This window comes from Harpia harpyja, chromosome 14 (assembly GCF_026419915.1).
Source record: "Harpia harpyja isolate bHarHar1 chromosome 14, bHarHar1 primary haplotype, whole genome shotgun sequence".
Taxonomy (NCBI): Eukaryota; Metazoa; Chordata; class Aves; order Accipitriformes; family Accipitridae; genus Harpia; species Harpia harpyja.
The window spans coordinates 40,088,630-40,101,813 of record NC_068953.1 but is presented as its reverse complement, the minus strand read 5'-3'; the positions used below and the strand labels follow the sequence as shown (position 1 = coordinate 40,101,813).

Below are 13,184 nucleotides of genomic sequence, written 5' to 3'. Positions count from 1 at the left end.
CAGCAAACAGACTAGGATGGAGAAAACCCCCAGATGGTCAAGCTGATTGCATTGGTGTTTCCCAAAGTAGCACCAGCCTTGTCCTCCTCCTCCTCCCCACCTGCAGATTCCTGGAGGTCCCTGCTTGCGGCTGGGAAGTTGGGATTGAGCTGCTGGATGGGAAGGGAGAAATGCCTGTGTCCCCAGGACACCCGCTTCCTTGTGGGGGGAGCTCTGCCTGCTGCTCCACAGCCTCCCGTCTGCCTTGCCGGGGGGCACTGTGGGAGTGCTGGCTCCTAAGGCGGCAAAGGAGAAAGAAGGTGGCAGTGGCAGAGAGAAGGGGCTGAGGGAACAGGAGGGCCATGGCCATGGGTGCCCAGAGAGCTAGAGCAGTGCAGGTTAAAAGTTGCTGGGAGAGGCAGCAGCTGTCAGGAGGAGGGAAATAAGCGACAATTAGCAGAGGATGGTTTCGATCCATCGACCTCTGGGTTATGGGCCCAGCACGCTTCCGCTGCGCCACTCTGCTCCCCCCCAGCACCTCTGCCGGCACCTCCCACGGCCCTGCCTGATGCTCCCTGGCACTGCCAGCCCTCATGCCTCCTTCCCTTCCTCTGTCCTGTGCCCTCACCCGGGCCAGAAAATTGGCTCTCAGGAAAGTTCACCTCCTTTGCGCCTTCGCTGCGGAGCTCAAGGGCCTTGCCTTGCCCTTCTCCCAACATCTCCTGCCCATAACCCTGGATGGGGACTTTCTTCTTGACCACCCAAGCTGGCTCTGCAGGCACTGAAGGAAACCCCGGAGCGAGGGGGCAGCCTTGTTGCTTTGCAGGGCGGAGGGGAGCTGCTCTCCAGCGAGCTCAGGAGGGCTGCCACCCTGCCCAGAAATCCAGCTCCCAGGGGGCTGTGGGACTGTGCCCGGCGTCAACGTCCCTTCTTTGCCGGCCGAGGAGGGACACGAGGACGCTTAGCATTACCAAGCATAGAATTACCAAGGGAATTAATCCTCCTAGTTTGGCTGTGCACATAGTGGTGCCCCAGCCTAATGCATGGAGGACCCCAAGACAGAGGAAAGCAGGGCTGGTATATGTTTACAATACAGTTGTGTCAACCAATCAAATTACTCATGTTAAGGGGTGGGCTAATCAGTTACTATTGCTCCCAAGATCACTATGTGTTTCTCCTGGGCAGGTGGTGTGGACAGATGCTCAGTGGGGTGTTAATCTTCATTGTTCTAAACCAATGTCCCGTGCAGGTGGAGGGGCTTTATACTAGATTCAGGCTGATTGCTGTTCTGGCCGTGGCTGTATACCTGGGGTTTTTTTGAAAGACAAATCTCCCATTTGTTTATCATCTGCATGGGGTGTTCTCAGCCAGTGAGAGCCAGTTTAGGTTGGGTATTCAGGTCACGTTGACCCTGCGGTAAAAGCCCTTAGTCCTAGGCAGTGTTTGTTCTTCTAAGCAAGTTGTCTAGCAGTTGGCGCCTTGCCTTTCAGACCAGCGGTGAGGGCCTTGCCTGCTGCTACTGCGGTGCTGTGCTCCCCCATTCTGGAGGTGAGGGCCTTGCCTGCTGCTACTGCGGTGCTGTGCTCCCCCATTCTGTAGGTGAGGGCCTTGCCTGCTGCTACTGCGGTGCTGTGCTCCCCCATTCTGTAGCTCGTAGTTGGCGCTGGCCCCTTCTCTTCCCCCCACCCCCACCCCTTGCCTGCTGCTCCACACCAGTCTGCCTTTGTGACACCTAAAGTGAGGGGCACTCCATGAGATGTCTCCCCTTCATCTTTAGCAATGAGGGCCATGCTGTGCAGGCTGTCTTTGGAGGTGAGCTGCTGTAGGTTCAGGCCTAGGGAGGACAGCTGGTACGGTTGTTCTGCCTGAGGTGTGAGGTGAGATCAGGCTCTTAAGTTCTGCTCAAGAGCCAACAACATTGGACCTCTTGTCATGGCTGGTACTCGGCACTGGTCCATTCTCTTCCCCCAACCTGCCTACCTTGTCAATGGGAGCAGGATTTCCCTTTCATCCAGGAATTTCGGGGGGTGTGGGGTGTGGGGGGGCGAGGACAAGTGCCGTAGGCAAGGGGCTTTCACTGTCTCCCTGGGCACCAGGCACAGTGGGGAGCTGAGTCCCACTGCTGGCTGCAGCGTGGTCAATTGCAGGGAGCCCAAAAGGGGACTGCGCCCCGTAGTTGGCAGGATTCGAACCTGCGCGGGGAAACCCCAATGGATTTCTAGTCCATCGCCTTCACCACTCGGCCACAACTACCTGCTCCAGCCCTCTCTGCCCTGCTGATCACGTGCCCTGTGCAATGACACACGGCTCCCTGGGAGTTTCAGGGCTAGGCTCCACTCGAAGATTTGCAGTTGGGACCTGCACGGAGCATGACGGGCACCTGCTGCCAGCCTTGCAGAGGCCTTGAGAGGCGTAACCCCAGGGGCTACAGCTGAAGCTCCCAGCGCCTTGTCCTCAGCCGGGCATCTGGGATATCCTGCCACGGGAGGGGGGGATGGTTTCACCCCCCAGCTGGTGTCTCTGCTGCTTCCAGGGAAGAAGAGAAGGCAGCTGTGTGGAGACAACCAGGGTGAGGTGAGATATTAGACCCCACTTTGCTTCTCAGATTTATCTGAGGGGGCCTTCAAGCCTGCTGTGAGCACTAGGGTGGGGACGCTGCTGCAGGGCAGATGGTGATCTCCCGGCAGCACTTCCAGCCTCTTGGGGACGTAGGGCGGTGTCAGCCCTTGAACAAAGACCATGACCGCCGTGCAGGTTGTTGGTGTGTAGGGGCAATGCTTTGCGAGAGGGGGAGAGATCCATGGAAAGGGCGAGGTAGAGACTGGCTGAGGAAAAGCGTGGAGGGGCAAAGGGAGAATAAATGGGGGGTGGGGGTGACTTAGAGGGAGACTGGAGAGAGCTTGATTTTGTGGAATAGGTATGTCCAGAGCTTTTTTCCACCACTGCAAGCATTGTCCAGTTCCTGAGCATGGACCAAAATATTAAATGATCCACAAAAGCGGTAGTTTACACCACTAGATGAAAGTGGCTCCCCTTCTGTCTTGGCTCTGGAGCAGGAAAATGGCGTTAAGGAGGCAGTGTGGAGGTGGTGCACCTGGCAGTGTCTGACTGCATGCAGAGCAAGGGTGGGAGGTGGTTGCAGTCGAGAGGCTGAGCATGAGGAGTGGCTTGAGGAAGTGTGTGTGCGGGGGGCTGGAGGGAGGAGGCCGGCCAGTCTGTGAAGTGGAGGAGCAGGAGGCCGGCCAGGCTCTGATCTGGAGGAGCAGGAGGCAGCACTGCCCACAGGTGCCTTGCTGGAATATTAGTGAGCACAGCTGCTTTCTAAGCTCTTGACCCAGCTTTGATTCCTGGCCAAGGCAGGCAGACGTCTCTTCAGGCTGGCTCCAGGGTGGGTGCCTTACATCTTCTGCAGGCAGGCTCTTCTGCTCAGAAAATGCCCAGCTTTCCCCTGGGGTTTCAAGCCAGACCCCTTGCCTCCTTGCAGCCCTGAGACCGACTGAGGCCAGTGCTTTCTGCCTGTTGGGAGAGCTCCAGCCTGGACTCCTCACTGAAATGCTGGTACAGCAGCCAGGAGGGAGGCCTTTTTTGGCCTGGCACAGAACTGCACCTGCTGCTGCTGGTGGTGGTGGTTGCACCTGGCAAGAATAGCATGCTGCCATGGCAGGGTACAGATGAAGATCAATAATGCCTAGGGACAGGCTGTGCTTCACGAGGCCAGCAATGCAATAGCAGTTCTACAAGTAGGTGGAGTTACGAAGAGGGGGATCATGACTGTGCATGCTCAGTTCCCTAGTGAAATGCCCACCCTAACCCCATCTTGCAGTCACACTGCCTACGTCCAGCCATGAAAAGAAGGGCTTTTCTCCTTTCCACTCCATACCTGTCCCCTGGAGTTTCTTTCCACAACACCAATGAAAGAGAGAAGTGCCATGACTGTTTTTCGTATGATTATGTGAACAACAATTGAGAGGACTGAGAAGTTAATTCCAAAGGACTCTATTAACTTTCACAATGAACAATTTGGCAACTGGCCCCACAGGGCCGTGATCACCAGGTTACAGACTCATGCTCAATGACTCTGAGGCTTTTTGGTGCTCTGCTGTAAGTTCAGGGAGCTCCACCCACAACTGCTGGTAAGATCGGGACAGAAGCCAGTGCTCTTCCTTGCAGAGCGCGTAGCCAACGGAGGGAGGAGGAGAACAAACCACCAGGAGTCTCCAGCTGTGCTGCACAAAGTCTTTAATGAGAAGGAGGAAATGCAGTGGCACGGAACAGAGACCGAGAAACACTTCTGCAGGGTTCAGGGAGGCACAGAGAATGGCCCATTTCCCAAGGACAAGCTCCAGGCAAAGCGCTTGCCTTTCCCCATCCCGATCTACCCGGTGGCAATGCCAGCCCACCAAGAGCAGGCCCTAACTCCGGCACACTCCCTCCGTCAGCAGGAGGTTCAGCAAAGCAGAAGAGAACGAGCCCTTTCCTGAGGAGCTCAGAGCAAAGCAGAGCCTGAGGAGACACGGCGAGGCCTGCAGTGCAGCGAGGAGCAGCAGGCACAGGTCCCTTCTGCCAGGTGGGATGAGGACACTCAGCCCACCTGCAAGCCGTGGCTATGCTCCTGCTGCTGCAGGATGCCTGTCTTCCTTGGTGCTCCAAAGGGGAAGATCTGCTGGCTTCAGCAGTTCAGACCGCAGCGGGTGGGAGGCAGACACAGCCCTGACCCCCCCAGACCAAGGGAGCCCCCAGAAGAGATGGGAACCCCCCCGGCGCTGAGGGAGCTCCCAACAGCAGCTGACAGCGAGGATCCCACGGCTGTGCTCTGAGGGAAAGAGGTGAGGATGGGGCCCGGCAGGGTCACCACCACCGGGGAGGCCTGGATGGCCACCGTCGAGTCAGCGCAGCGGGCGACACAGGGCTCACTGCAGCTGCTTGCAAGTGGGGTTGGGCCGGAGGCGCCGCAGGGCGTTGGGAGACAGGGTCTGAAGCAAGACATCTCTCGGCGAGGGAGGCAAAGCTGAAACACAGAGCAGGCAGGGAGCACGAACCTCAATATCAGCCCGTCTGTTTCTCAGCTCTCTCCATGGACACTCTTTGTTTTCAAAACACCCAGTGTGCCTACAGTTCCCACAGCCCTCATCGTGCCCTCCAAGTTGCATGGCACAGGAAAGCTGACCCACTTTTGGAATAGGCCCCAGCGCAGTGGCGTTAAAGCGCCTGTGGAAAGACTGATCATACCCAATCTCCAGAACAAACACTGCTGCTTTGAAGAAGACACTGGATGCACTTGGCCATGTGGTTAGAGACCATCAGCTAAAGGTGCACATTCTGGTGGGCAGACCCCCCTGCAGCTGAGCCCCATGGTTCCCCTTCTGCTTGAAAGAACCCTCCTCTTCCCAGCTCTCCCCAGCCACCTCCCCCAAAAGGCAAAGAGACTGCAGCCCTTCAACAGTTGTATGGCAGGGCAAAGCTGAGGCAGCCCAAGCCTCAGCCTCAGTAGCCACCAAGACAGCAGTTCAGCTCACAGAGAGAGATGGAGCGGACTCAGGCTTACCTTGCTCCTCGAGGAAAGGGAGGCAAGAGAGGAGGATGCAGAGCCTGGAGCAGCGCAGGCTTTTATGCTGTGTCCCAGAGCCCTGGGGGGCCACAAACATTCCTTGCTCATGAAGCATCTCAACACCTAGTAGACACACAGGAGACTGTGAGTAAGTTTAAGCAGAACGTCAAGACTGCACAATCCCATATGGGAGAAGAGCCTCATCTCACCAGGGATGTGGCAAAGCTCAACATCAAAGGAAGTCCTTTGTGGGCTGGAAGGAAGACCCCTGTGGGCCGGAGTGACAGCCAGGAGGACCTAGCTTACGCTCATCAGGCTCTACCACAGCATGGTTTTGTGATCAAAGAGATGCCCGCGTCCTTCTCTGAAAGAGACCCACGCCCAAATTGACCTGTTTTGCTCAGCAAGGTCATCCCAGAGGCCAGAGGCCTGGATGGCCTGCTTTTGAGGAGAGGCTCAGGGCAGGGAGCCAAAAGCTCACAGCCCTTTTTCCTGGGTGAGGGATGGGGTGGCCCATTCCATGCATTTCAAACTACAAAGGGACAATGGATCAGTCTCCCAGAGTACCTGGGAGTCATCGTGATGTGGAAGAGTTGGGAAAAACCCTGAACTCCAGGCAAACATGAGTCACCCTGCTGTGGACTTCAGTGCACACGTTGCCCCAGCCTGAGGCGTAGCAGGGATACCAGAGCTTATAGTCCCAAAGCGCCGCTTTCGTCAAGGGCTTTTCCACACATTTTAGCACCATTCCTGAATCAACTGGTGCTTCTATGCAACCTCCTGCATTTGTGTCTTCCAAGGCATTGCCTTTTGGTGGTTGCTCAAGGGCTCATGTGACTCCCAGGTGCTCTGGGAGACTGATCCGATGTCCCTTTGAAATTTGAAATGCATGGAATGGGCCACCCCATCCCTCACCCAGGAAAAAGGGCTGTGAGCTTTTGGCTCCCTGCCCTGAGCCTCTCCTCAAAAGCAGGCCATCCAGGCCTTTGGCATCTGGGATGACCTTGCTGAGCAAAACAGGTCAATTTGGGCGTGGGTCTCCTTCAGAGAAGGACGTGGGCATCTCTTTGATCACAAAACCATGCTGTGGTAGAGCCTGATGAGCATAAGCTAGGTCCTCCTGGCTGTCACTCCGGCCCACAGGGGTCTTCCTTTCAGCCCACAAAGGACTTCCTTTGACGTTGAGCTTTGCCACATCCCTGGTGAGATGAGGCTCTTCTCCCATATGGGATTGTGCAGTCTTGACGTTCTGCTTAAACTTACTCACAGTCTCCTGTGTGTCTACTAGGTGTTGAGATGCTTCATGAGCAAGGAATGTTTGTGGCCCCCCCAGGGCTCTGGGACACAGCATAAAAGCCTGCGCTGCTCCAGGCTCTGCATCCTCCTCTCTTGCCTCCCTTTCCTCGAGGAGCAAGGTAAGCCTGAGTCCGCTCCATCTCTCTCTGTGAGCTGAACTGCTGTCTTGGTGGCTACTGAGGCTGAGGCTTGGGCTGCCTCAGCTTTGCCCTGCCATACAACTGTTGAAGGGCTGCAGTCTCTTTGCCTTTTGGGGGAGGTGGCTGGGGAGAGCTGGGAAGAGGAGGGTTCTTTCAAGCAGAAGGGGAACCATGGGGCTCAGCTGCAGGGGGGTCTGCCCACCAGAATGTGCACCTTTAGCTGATGGTCTCTAACCACATGGCCAAGTGCATCCAGTGTCTTCTTCAAAGCAGCAGTGTTTGTTCTGGAGATTGGGTATGATCAGTCTTTCCACAGGCGCTTTAACGCCACTGCGCTGGGGCCTATTCCAAAAGTGGGTCAGCCTTCCTGTGCCGTGCAACTTGGAGGGCACGATGAGGGCTGTGGGAACTGTAGGCACACTGGGTGTTTTGAAAACAAAGAGTGTCCATGGAGAGAGCTGAGAAACAGACGGGCTGATATTGAGGTTCGTGCTCCCTGCCTGCTCTGTGTTTCAGCTTTGCCTCCCTCGCCGAGAGATGTCTTGCTTCAGACCCTGTCTCCCAACGCCCTGCGGCGCCTCCGGCCCAACCCCACTTGCAAGCAGCTGCAGTGAGCCCTGTGTCGCCCGCTGCGCTGACTCGACGGTGGCCATCCAGGCCTCCCCGGTGGTGGTGACCCTGCCGGGCCCCATCCTCACCTCTTTCCCTCAGAGCACAGCCGTGGGATCCTCGCTGTCAGCTGCTGTTGGGAGCTCCCTCAGCGCCGGGGGGGTTCCCATCTCTTCTGGGGGCTCCCTTGGTCTGGGGGGGTCAGGGCTGTGTCTGCCTCCCACCCGCTGCGGTCTGAACTGCTGAAGCCAGCAGATCTTCCCCTTTGGAGCACCAAGGAAGACAGGCATCCTGCAGCAGCAGGAGCGTAGCCACGGCTTGCAGGTGGGCTCAGTGTCCTCATCCCACCTGGCAGAAGGGACCTGTGCCTGCTGCTCCTCGCTGCACTGCAGGCCTCGCCGTGTCTCCTCAGGCTCTGCTTTGCTCTGAGCTCCTCAGGAAAGGGCTCGTTCTCTTCTGCTTTGCTGAACCTCCTGCTGACGGAGGGAGTGTGCCGGAGTTAGGGCCTGCTCTTGGTGGGCTGGCATTGCCACCGGGTAGATCGGGATGGGGAAAGGCAAGCGCTTTGCCTGGAGCTTGTCCTTGGGAAATGGGCCACTCTCTGTGCCTCCCTGAACCCTGCAGAAGTGTTTCTCGGTCTCTGTTCTGTGCCACTGCATTTCCTCCTTCTCATTAAAGACTTTGTGCAGCACACCTGGAGACTCGTGGTGGTTTGTTCTCCTCCCCCCTCAGTTCGCCAACATAGCTGCAAGGATGTCGTAAGTTAAGCCCAGCTGGCCACTAAGCACCACACGGCTGCTCGCTCTCCAAAGAATATAAAAAGCATGTGATGCACAATGCAATTGCTCACCACACAGAACCTGATGCTCAGCCCATTTCCGAGCTGTGATCCCTTCTCCCCCCTGCCCCCACTGCCAGCTCCCCCAGTTATATACTGAGCATGACATCATACCGTATCGAATACCCCCTTGGCTAGTTCGGGTCAGCTGTCCTGGCTGGGCCCCCTCCAGCTCCTTGTGAAAGTAAACTCTATCCCAGCCCACCCCAGGATAAAGGAAGAGGGAGAACCTGCTCTCTCCCATGACCGTGTGTCTGTCCCCATGCACGGGGCACTGCCAGTTGTGTGTGGAGCTCCCTGAACTGATCCCAGAGCACCGAAAATAAACAAGCAGGCAAGAGAAAGACAGAAAAGCCTCAGAGAAATGGATGGCACCAGAAGCAATGGACAGGGGTGGGAATACAAGTACTGCCTCACACAGTGGTAATGAAAGACGGGACATGTTCGCCCAGGGAGTGTTGTAGAGTCTCCATCTTTGGAGGTGTCCCACATCCAAGCAGACAAGGCCCTGAATAGCCTCCTCCACTTGAGGCTGCTTTGAGCCAGGCTTGGAGTGCATGCTCTCCACCTGAGGTGTTGTGTGATTCTCTGAGCCACTGCTGGATGCCCTCATCCAGGAGCAGCCATCCAGACCAAGGGAGCAGAGAGGGGGTGGGGTCCAGTGCTCAGGAAAGCTGCAGAGGTTTGGTGGGCACAGGGCAGCAGAAGGGGCACTGGTGTCGGTCCCAGGGCTGGGAGCACAGGAAAGGAAGGAAGATGAGAGTGCATTAAACCATTGACCTGACAGCAAGGCAAGGGTGCTAATCATAGAATCATAGAATCATTTATGTTGGAAGAGACCTTCAAGATCATCGAGTTCAACCATCATCTATGCCCACTAAACCATGTTATGGAATACCCCGTCTACACGTTTTTTGAATACCTCCAGGGATGGTGACTCAACCACTTCCCTGGGCAGCCTATTCCAATGTGTGACAACCCTCTTAGTAATGAAATTTTTCCTAATATCTAATTTAAATCTCCCTTGCCACAACTTGAGGCCATTTCCTCTCATCCTATCTCCAGCCACCTGACAGAAGAGAGCAGAACCCACCTCACTACAACCCCCTCTTCAGGTAGCTGTAGAGAGCTAAATGTGTAATCATGCTGAGGAAAGCAGTGAGGGAGCCAAAAGCTCAAGGTCCCACTGAGATTTGAACTGAGATGGCTGGATTCAGAGTCCAGAGTGCTCACCATTACACCACGGGACCTCCTGGGCAGATGTGGTCTTTCCCCTGTGGCCACCCTTGCCGAGCCACGTGCTCCTGGCTGAGACTGGCAGTCTCTCCATCTCCCTGGGCATCACCAAGTGCAGCCTTCCTTCAGGGCTACCGGGCCAGTCTCTGCTCACAGGATCTTTCAAGGGAGTGGCAGAGCACTTTGTGCAAGGCTGGCATGCCCTCTCTTACAAGACCCAGGCTGGTAACCTGGGAGAATCTTGCTTTTTCCTCGTTAGACTTGTTTATGAATTTTCCAGCTTAACCTCTTCAACGTTGCACCTTGCAGACTACATTCGTGGCTCAGCGATCTGTGGCTCGATGCTTGCACTTGTGGTCTCTGCTGCCGCCTCCCTTCACCCCCATGTTGGACAGCCTCCCAATCTGCCTGTGTAAGTTATTGCCTCTCCTGTTCTCACCTTGTACCTCATACTAAGCAGCCGTTAACCACATATCCTCACTCTTGGTTGCGGTCCTAGCCAAGCTCCTGACATTGCCGAAGGGGGCAACCAAGAGAGAGGGCACGGGATGAGGTTCAACAGAGGGAAGAGCTGGCAGGAGGACCCAAGGCAGCTTGTTATGGGTTGCACAAGCTGGACTGCCTTCCTCTGGTGGGACAGTGCTGGCTGACTTCAGACCCTGGTCCTCTTTTCCAGGACACGCTGTCCCCTTCTGCCCCAAAGCGGCCCTTCCCTCAGTGAGAATGAGGTTTTTCTCTCCTGAGGCTGCTCCAGACTGGTCCAGACTTAGGTGAATTCTACTGTTAGCTCAAGGCAACTCTCCCACATGCCCTGGGTCCACCTGGCCAAGGGTCCATGCACACAGTGGGGAGAAGCTGCACTGGAGCTATCCTCCTTGGGCCAAGGTTTGAGTCTGTGTGGTGAGAGCAGGGCCCTTCCTCCCAGCAGTCAGACAGGAGGAAACACAGGCGGGGACACTCTGCTGGATCTCAGACTTAGCCCAGGACACTGAGGACACAACTGCCTGGTACTTTTGGACTGCCCAAAGCACTGGGCTGGCAGCCGGTACTTCTGAACCTGCAGGACAGACCAGGCTGCCGTGCCCAAGCCTAAGATATCAAATGGCAGGTTACATTCAGAGAGGGCGTGAGAAACACCTAGTCACGGGAGAAGGGTTAAATTTCCAGAGTCACAAATCTGAAAGCATGTGCCAGAGAAGCAGCATTGCTGAGGACTGTCCTCATCCATCCCTGGGATCCGCAGGACCGAGCAGGGTGGGAGGAGTGTCTGGGAGCAGCAAGAGCAGGGCCCAGTCTCTGAAGGTCTTGCAAAGAGGTGGAGGGACCCCCCACTCCAGGGGCTGGAGCATGGGGAAAGGGACAGTCCTTTCCCATGCAGATGCTGTGCCACTGCAGGAGGAGGGATGTCCCTTCTGGGGCTGAGACAGCGTTTCTCCAAGCAATGGAGGGTCTTCCTGGGGCTCTGCTAGTCTCACCCAGCACTCGGGGAGAAAGGATTCTGGGCCAGTGGGTTGTGTGGGCCAGTGTCCACAAGGCAGCTTCCTTGCTCGGGGCATTTTGTCCTTGGTTTCCTTCCTGGCAGCACTGCCTGCTGGGGCTGCCGTGGTGCCCAGACTCTTTGCTTCCCCAAGGTCACGGCAAATGTTCCGTCCACTGTAGCCTCCGATGCTGCTCCTCCCTGCGGGACACTGCGGGGAGGACACTTTGTGCCCCCCTTACAGGCTTCAATGGGCGGCCAGAGATCTCCCAGAGCTCCCCAGCCCCTGGGAGCTGCAGCTCAGGCCAGGCAGGCTCACGCAGGAGGCCACGCCACTCCTGGGTCCTGCACTCCCCAGGTCTTTCTGGCCGAGGGCAGGCCTTGGCAAGCCAGAGAGCCACCTTCATACAGCAGAAGCCCCCTCACCTTCTCTTCTCCAGGCTGAACAATCCCAGCTCCTTCAGCATCTCCCTCAACCCCGACACGCTCCGGCATGCTCTGATACCACCCTGTGCATGTCCCCTCTTCCTCTTCCTCTTCCTGTGTGCACAGGAGGACCTCTTCTGTGGCTCATACTTCCTGACTGCGGTCCTTCTGAAAAATGCCACCAGTGCTCGTGCAGCCTGTGGTGGGATTGCGTGAGGATGCCTCTGTCCTGTCAGCAGTGTTGGAGAGAGCCTGCCATGCCCCTGTTGGCCTCTTACTGGTGGGCCTTTACTCCCACCTGCCCCTCTTCCCACTGGTGCTGTCCATGTTTCCTGGTGAGGAACCGCCAGTTTGGGGAAACTTTCTGGGTTGAAATCCTGCTGGTCAATGCCTAGTGCTGGATTGGCACCTACACAATGTGCCACTGGGCCTGAAAGAGGGAAGGACGCATCGCAGGGGCTCTCCAGCTTTGGGAGTAGAGAGCAGAGGAGCTCCCTGATGACTAAGGAGAGGGAAAAGTTGCCCCGTCTCCAAAACGGGGGAAGAAGGACTATCTGGGGAACCAAGGAAAGGTGATGATAAACTGGAGCAAGTTCAGCGGAGGATCCCTAGCATAGTCAGGGGCAGGGGGCTCTGGCCTTGTGAGGAGAGGCAGAGGACCCAAGGCTTGCTCAGCTGGGAGAAGAAAATGCTTAGCGGGGATCTAATAGGAGCCTCCCGGTGCCTACCAGGAGGCTACTGCGATGGCTGGAGGATGAGAGCCATGGTCAGAAATTGAGCAGGCAGTTTGTGACTGGCTACACATTCAAAAATGATCACCCGGAGGGTGCCTAAGCATGGGAACAGGGGTCCAGAGAGGCTGTGAAGCATCTGTCCTCAAGGTATTTTATGACCCGAAAGGACAAAGCACTGATCAGCTGGTGGGAGCCTGCCTGAAGCAGGAGGATGCACTCTCTGAGTCCCTGAAATGCCCTCCAACCAGAAGGGTTGTTGGAGGGGAAAGTGGAAGCAGGGAGAGAGGGTTTAGTGGGTGAATGTTTGAAGAATGCCCAAAGGTCCACATTCTAGGCGAGAGGCATGCAGAATGTGCGTTTTGTAGGGGAGAGTGGAAAAGTGGAATTGCATAGGGACTCTCTAGCAGCATCTCTGTGCTAAGCCACCGGCAGTGGTGGTGGTTAGGCTATGCAGCAAGCCCTACCCTCCAGAACGCCTAGAGGAGCAAGACCATCCCCTCAGGGGGGGAAAGGGAAGGAAACCAAGAGAAAGACAAGCCTGTCAGGAGTGGGACTCGAACCCACGTCTCCCAGGGAGACTGCAACCTGAATGCAGCGCCTTAGACCACTCGGCCATCCTGACCCGCTGCTGCCGCTGCTGCTGCTGGTCCGCCCCCTGCAGCTGCCAGAGCCAGTCCACCTCAGCCAGCCTCCTCCTGGCACTGCTGCAGGGGGAGCCGTATCCTGGGAGCGCCCTTGCCCTGCTCCCACCAAGGGCGGCTGACAGGCGACTGCAGCACCTACACACACTTCAGGACTGCACAGTAGCCAGCACAGGGGCAGCTCCTTGCAAAGGCCGAGGCAGTCGTTCACGGGAGCAACCAACGGAACCATCACAAATTACGTCTCTGCACATGCCAAC

General features: G+C 56.6%; 3 non-coding genes across 3 annotated transcripts; all 3 read right to left on the bottom strand.

Annotated features, from left to right (window-relative positions):
• Window positions 1-433: 433 nt before the first annotated feature.
• TRNAM-CAU (transfer RNA methionine (anticodon CAU)) lies at window positions 434-505 on the bottom strand. Its single transcript has one exon. It is a non-coding gene; the product is annotated as a tRNA-Met (tRNA).
• Window positions 506-2,150: 1,645 nt separating this feature from the next.
• Window positions 2,151-2,232, bottom strand: TRNAS-AGA (transfer RNA serine (anticodon AGA)). Its single transcript has one exon. It is a non-coding gene; the product is annotated as a tRNA-Ser (tRNA).
• A 10,590-nt stretch (window positions 2,233-12,822) lies between these two features.
• Window positions 12,823-12,905, bottom strand: TRNAL-CAG (transfer RNA leucine (anticodon CAG)). The gene has a single exon. It is a non-coding gene; the product is annotated as a tRNA-Leu (tRNA).
• Between the last annotated feature and the right edge of the window lie 279 nt (window positions 12,906-13,184).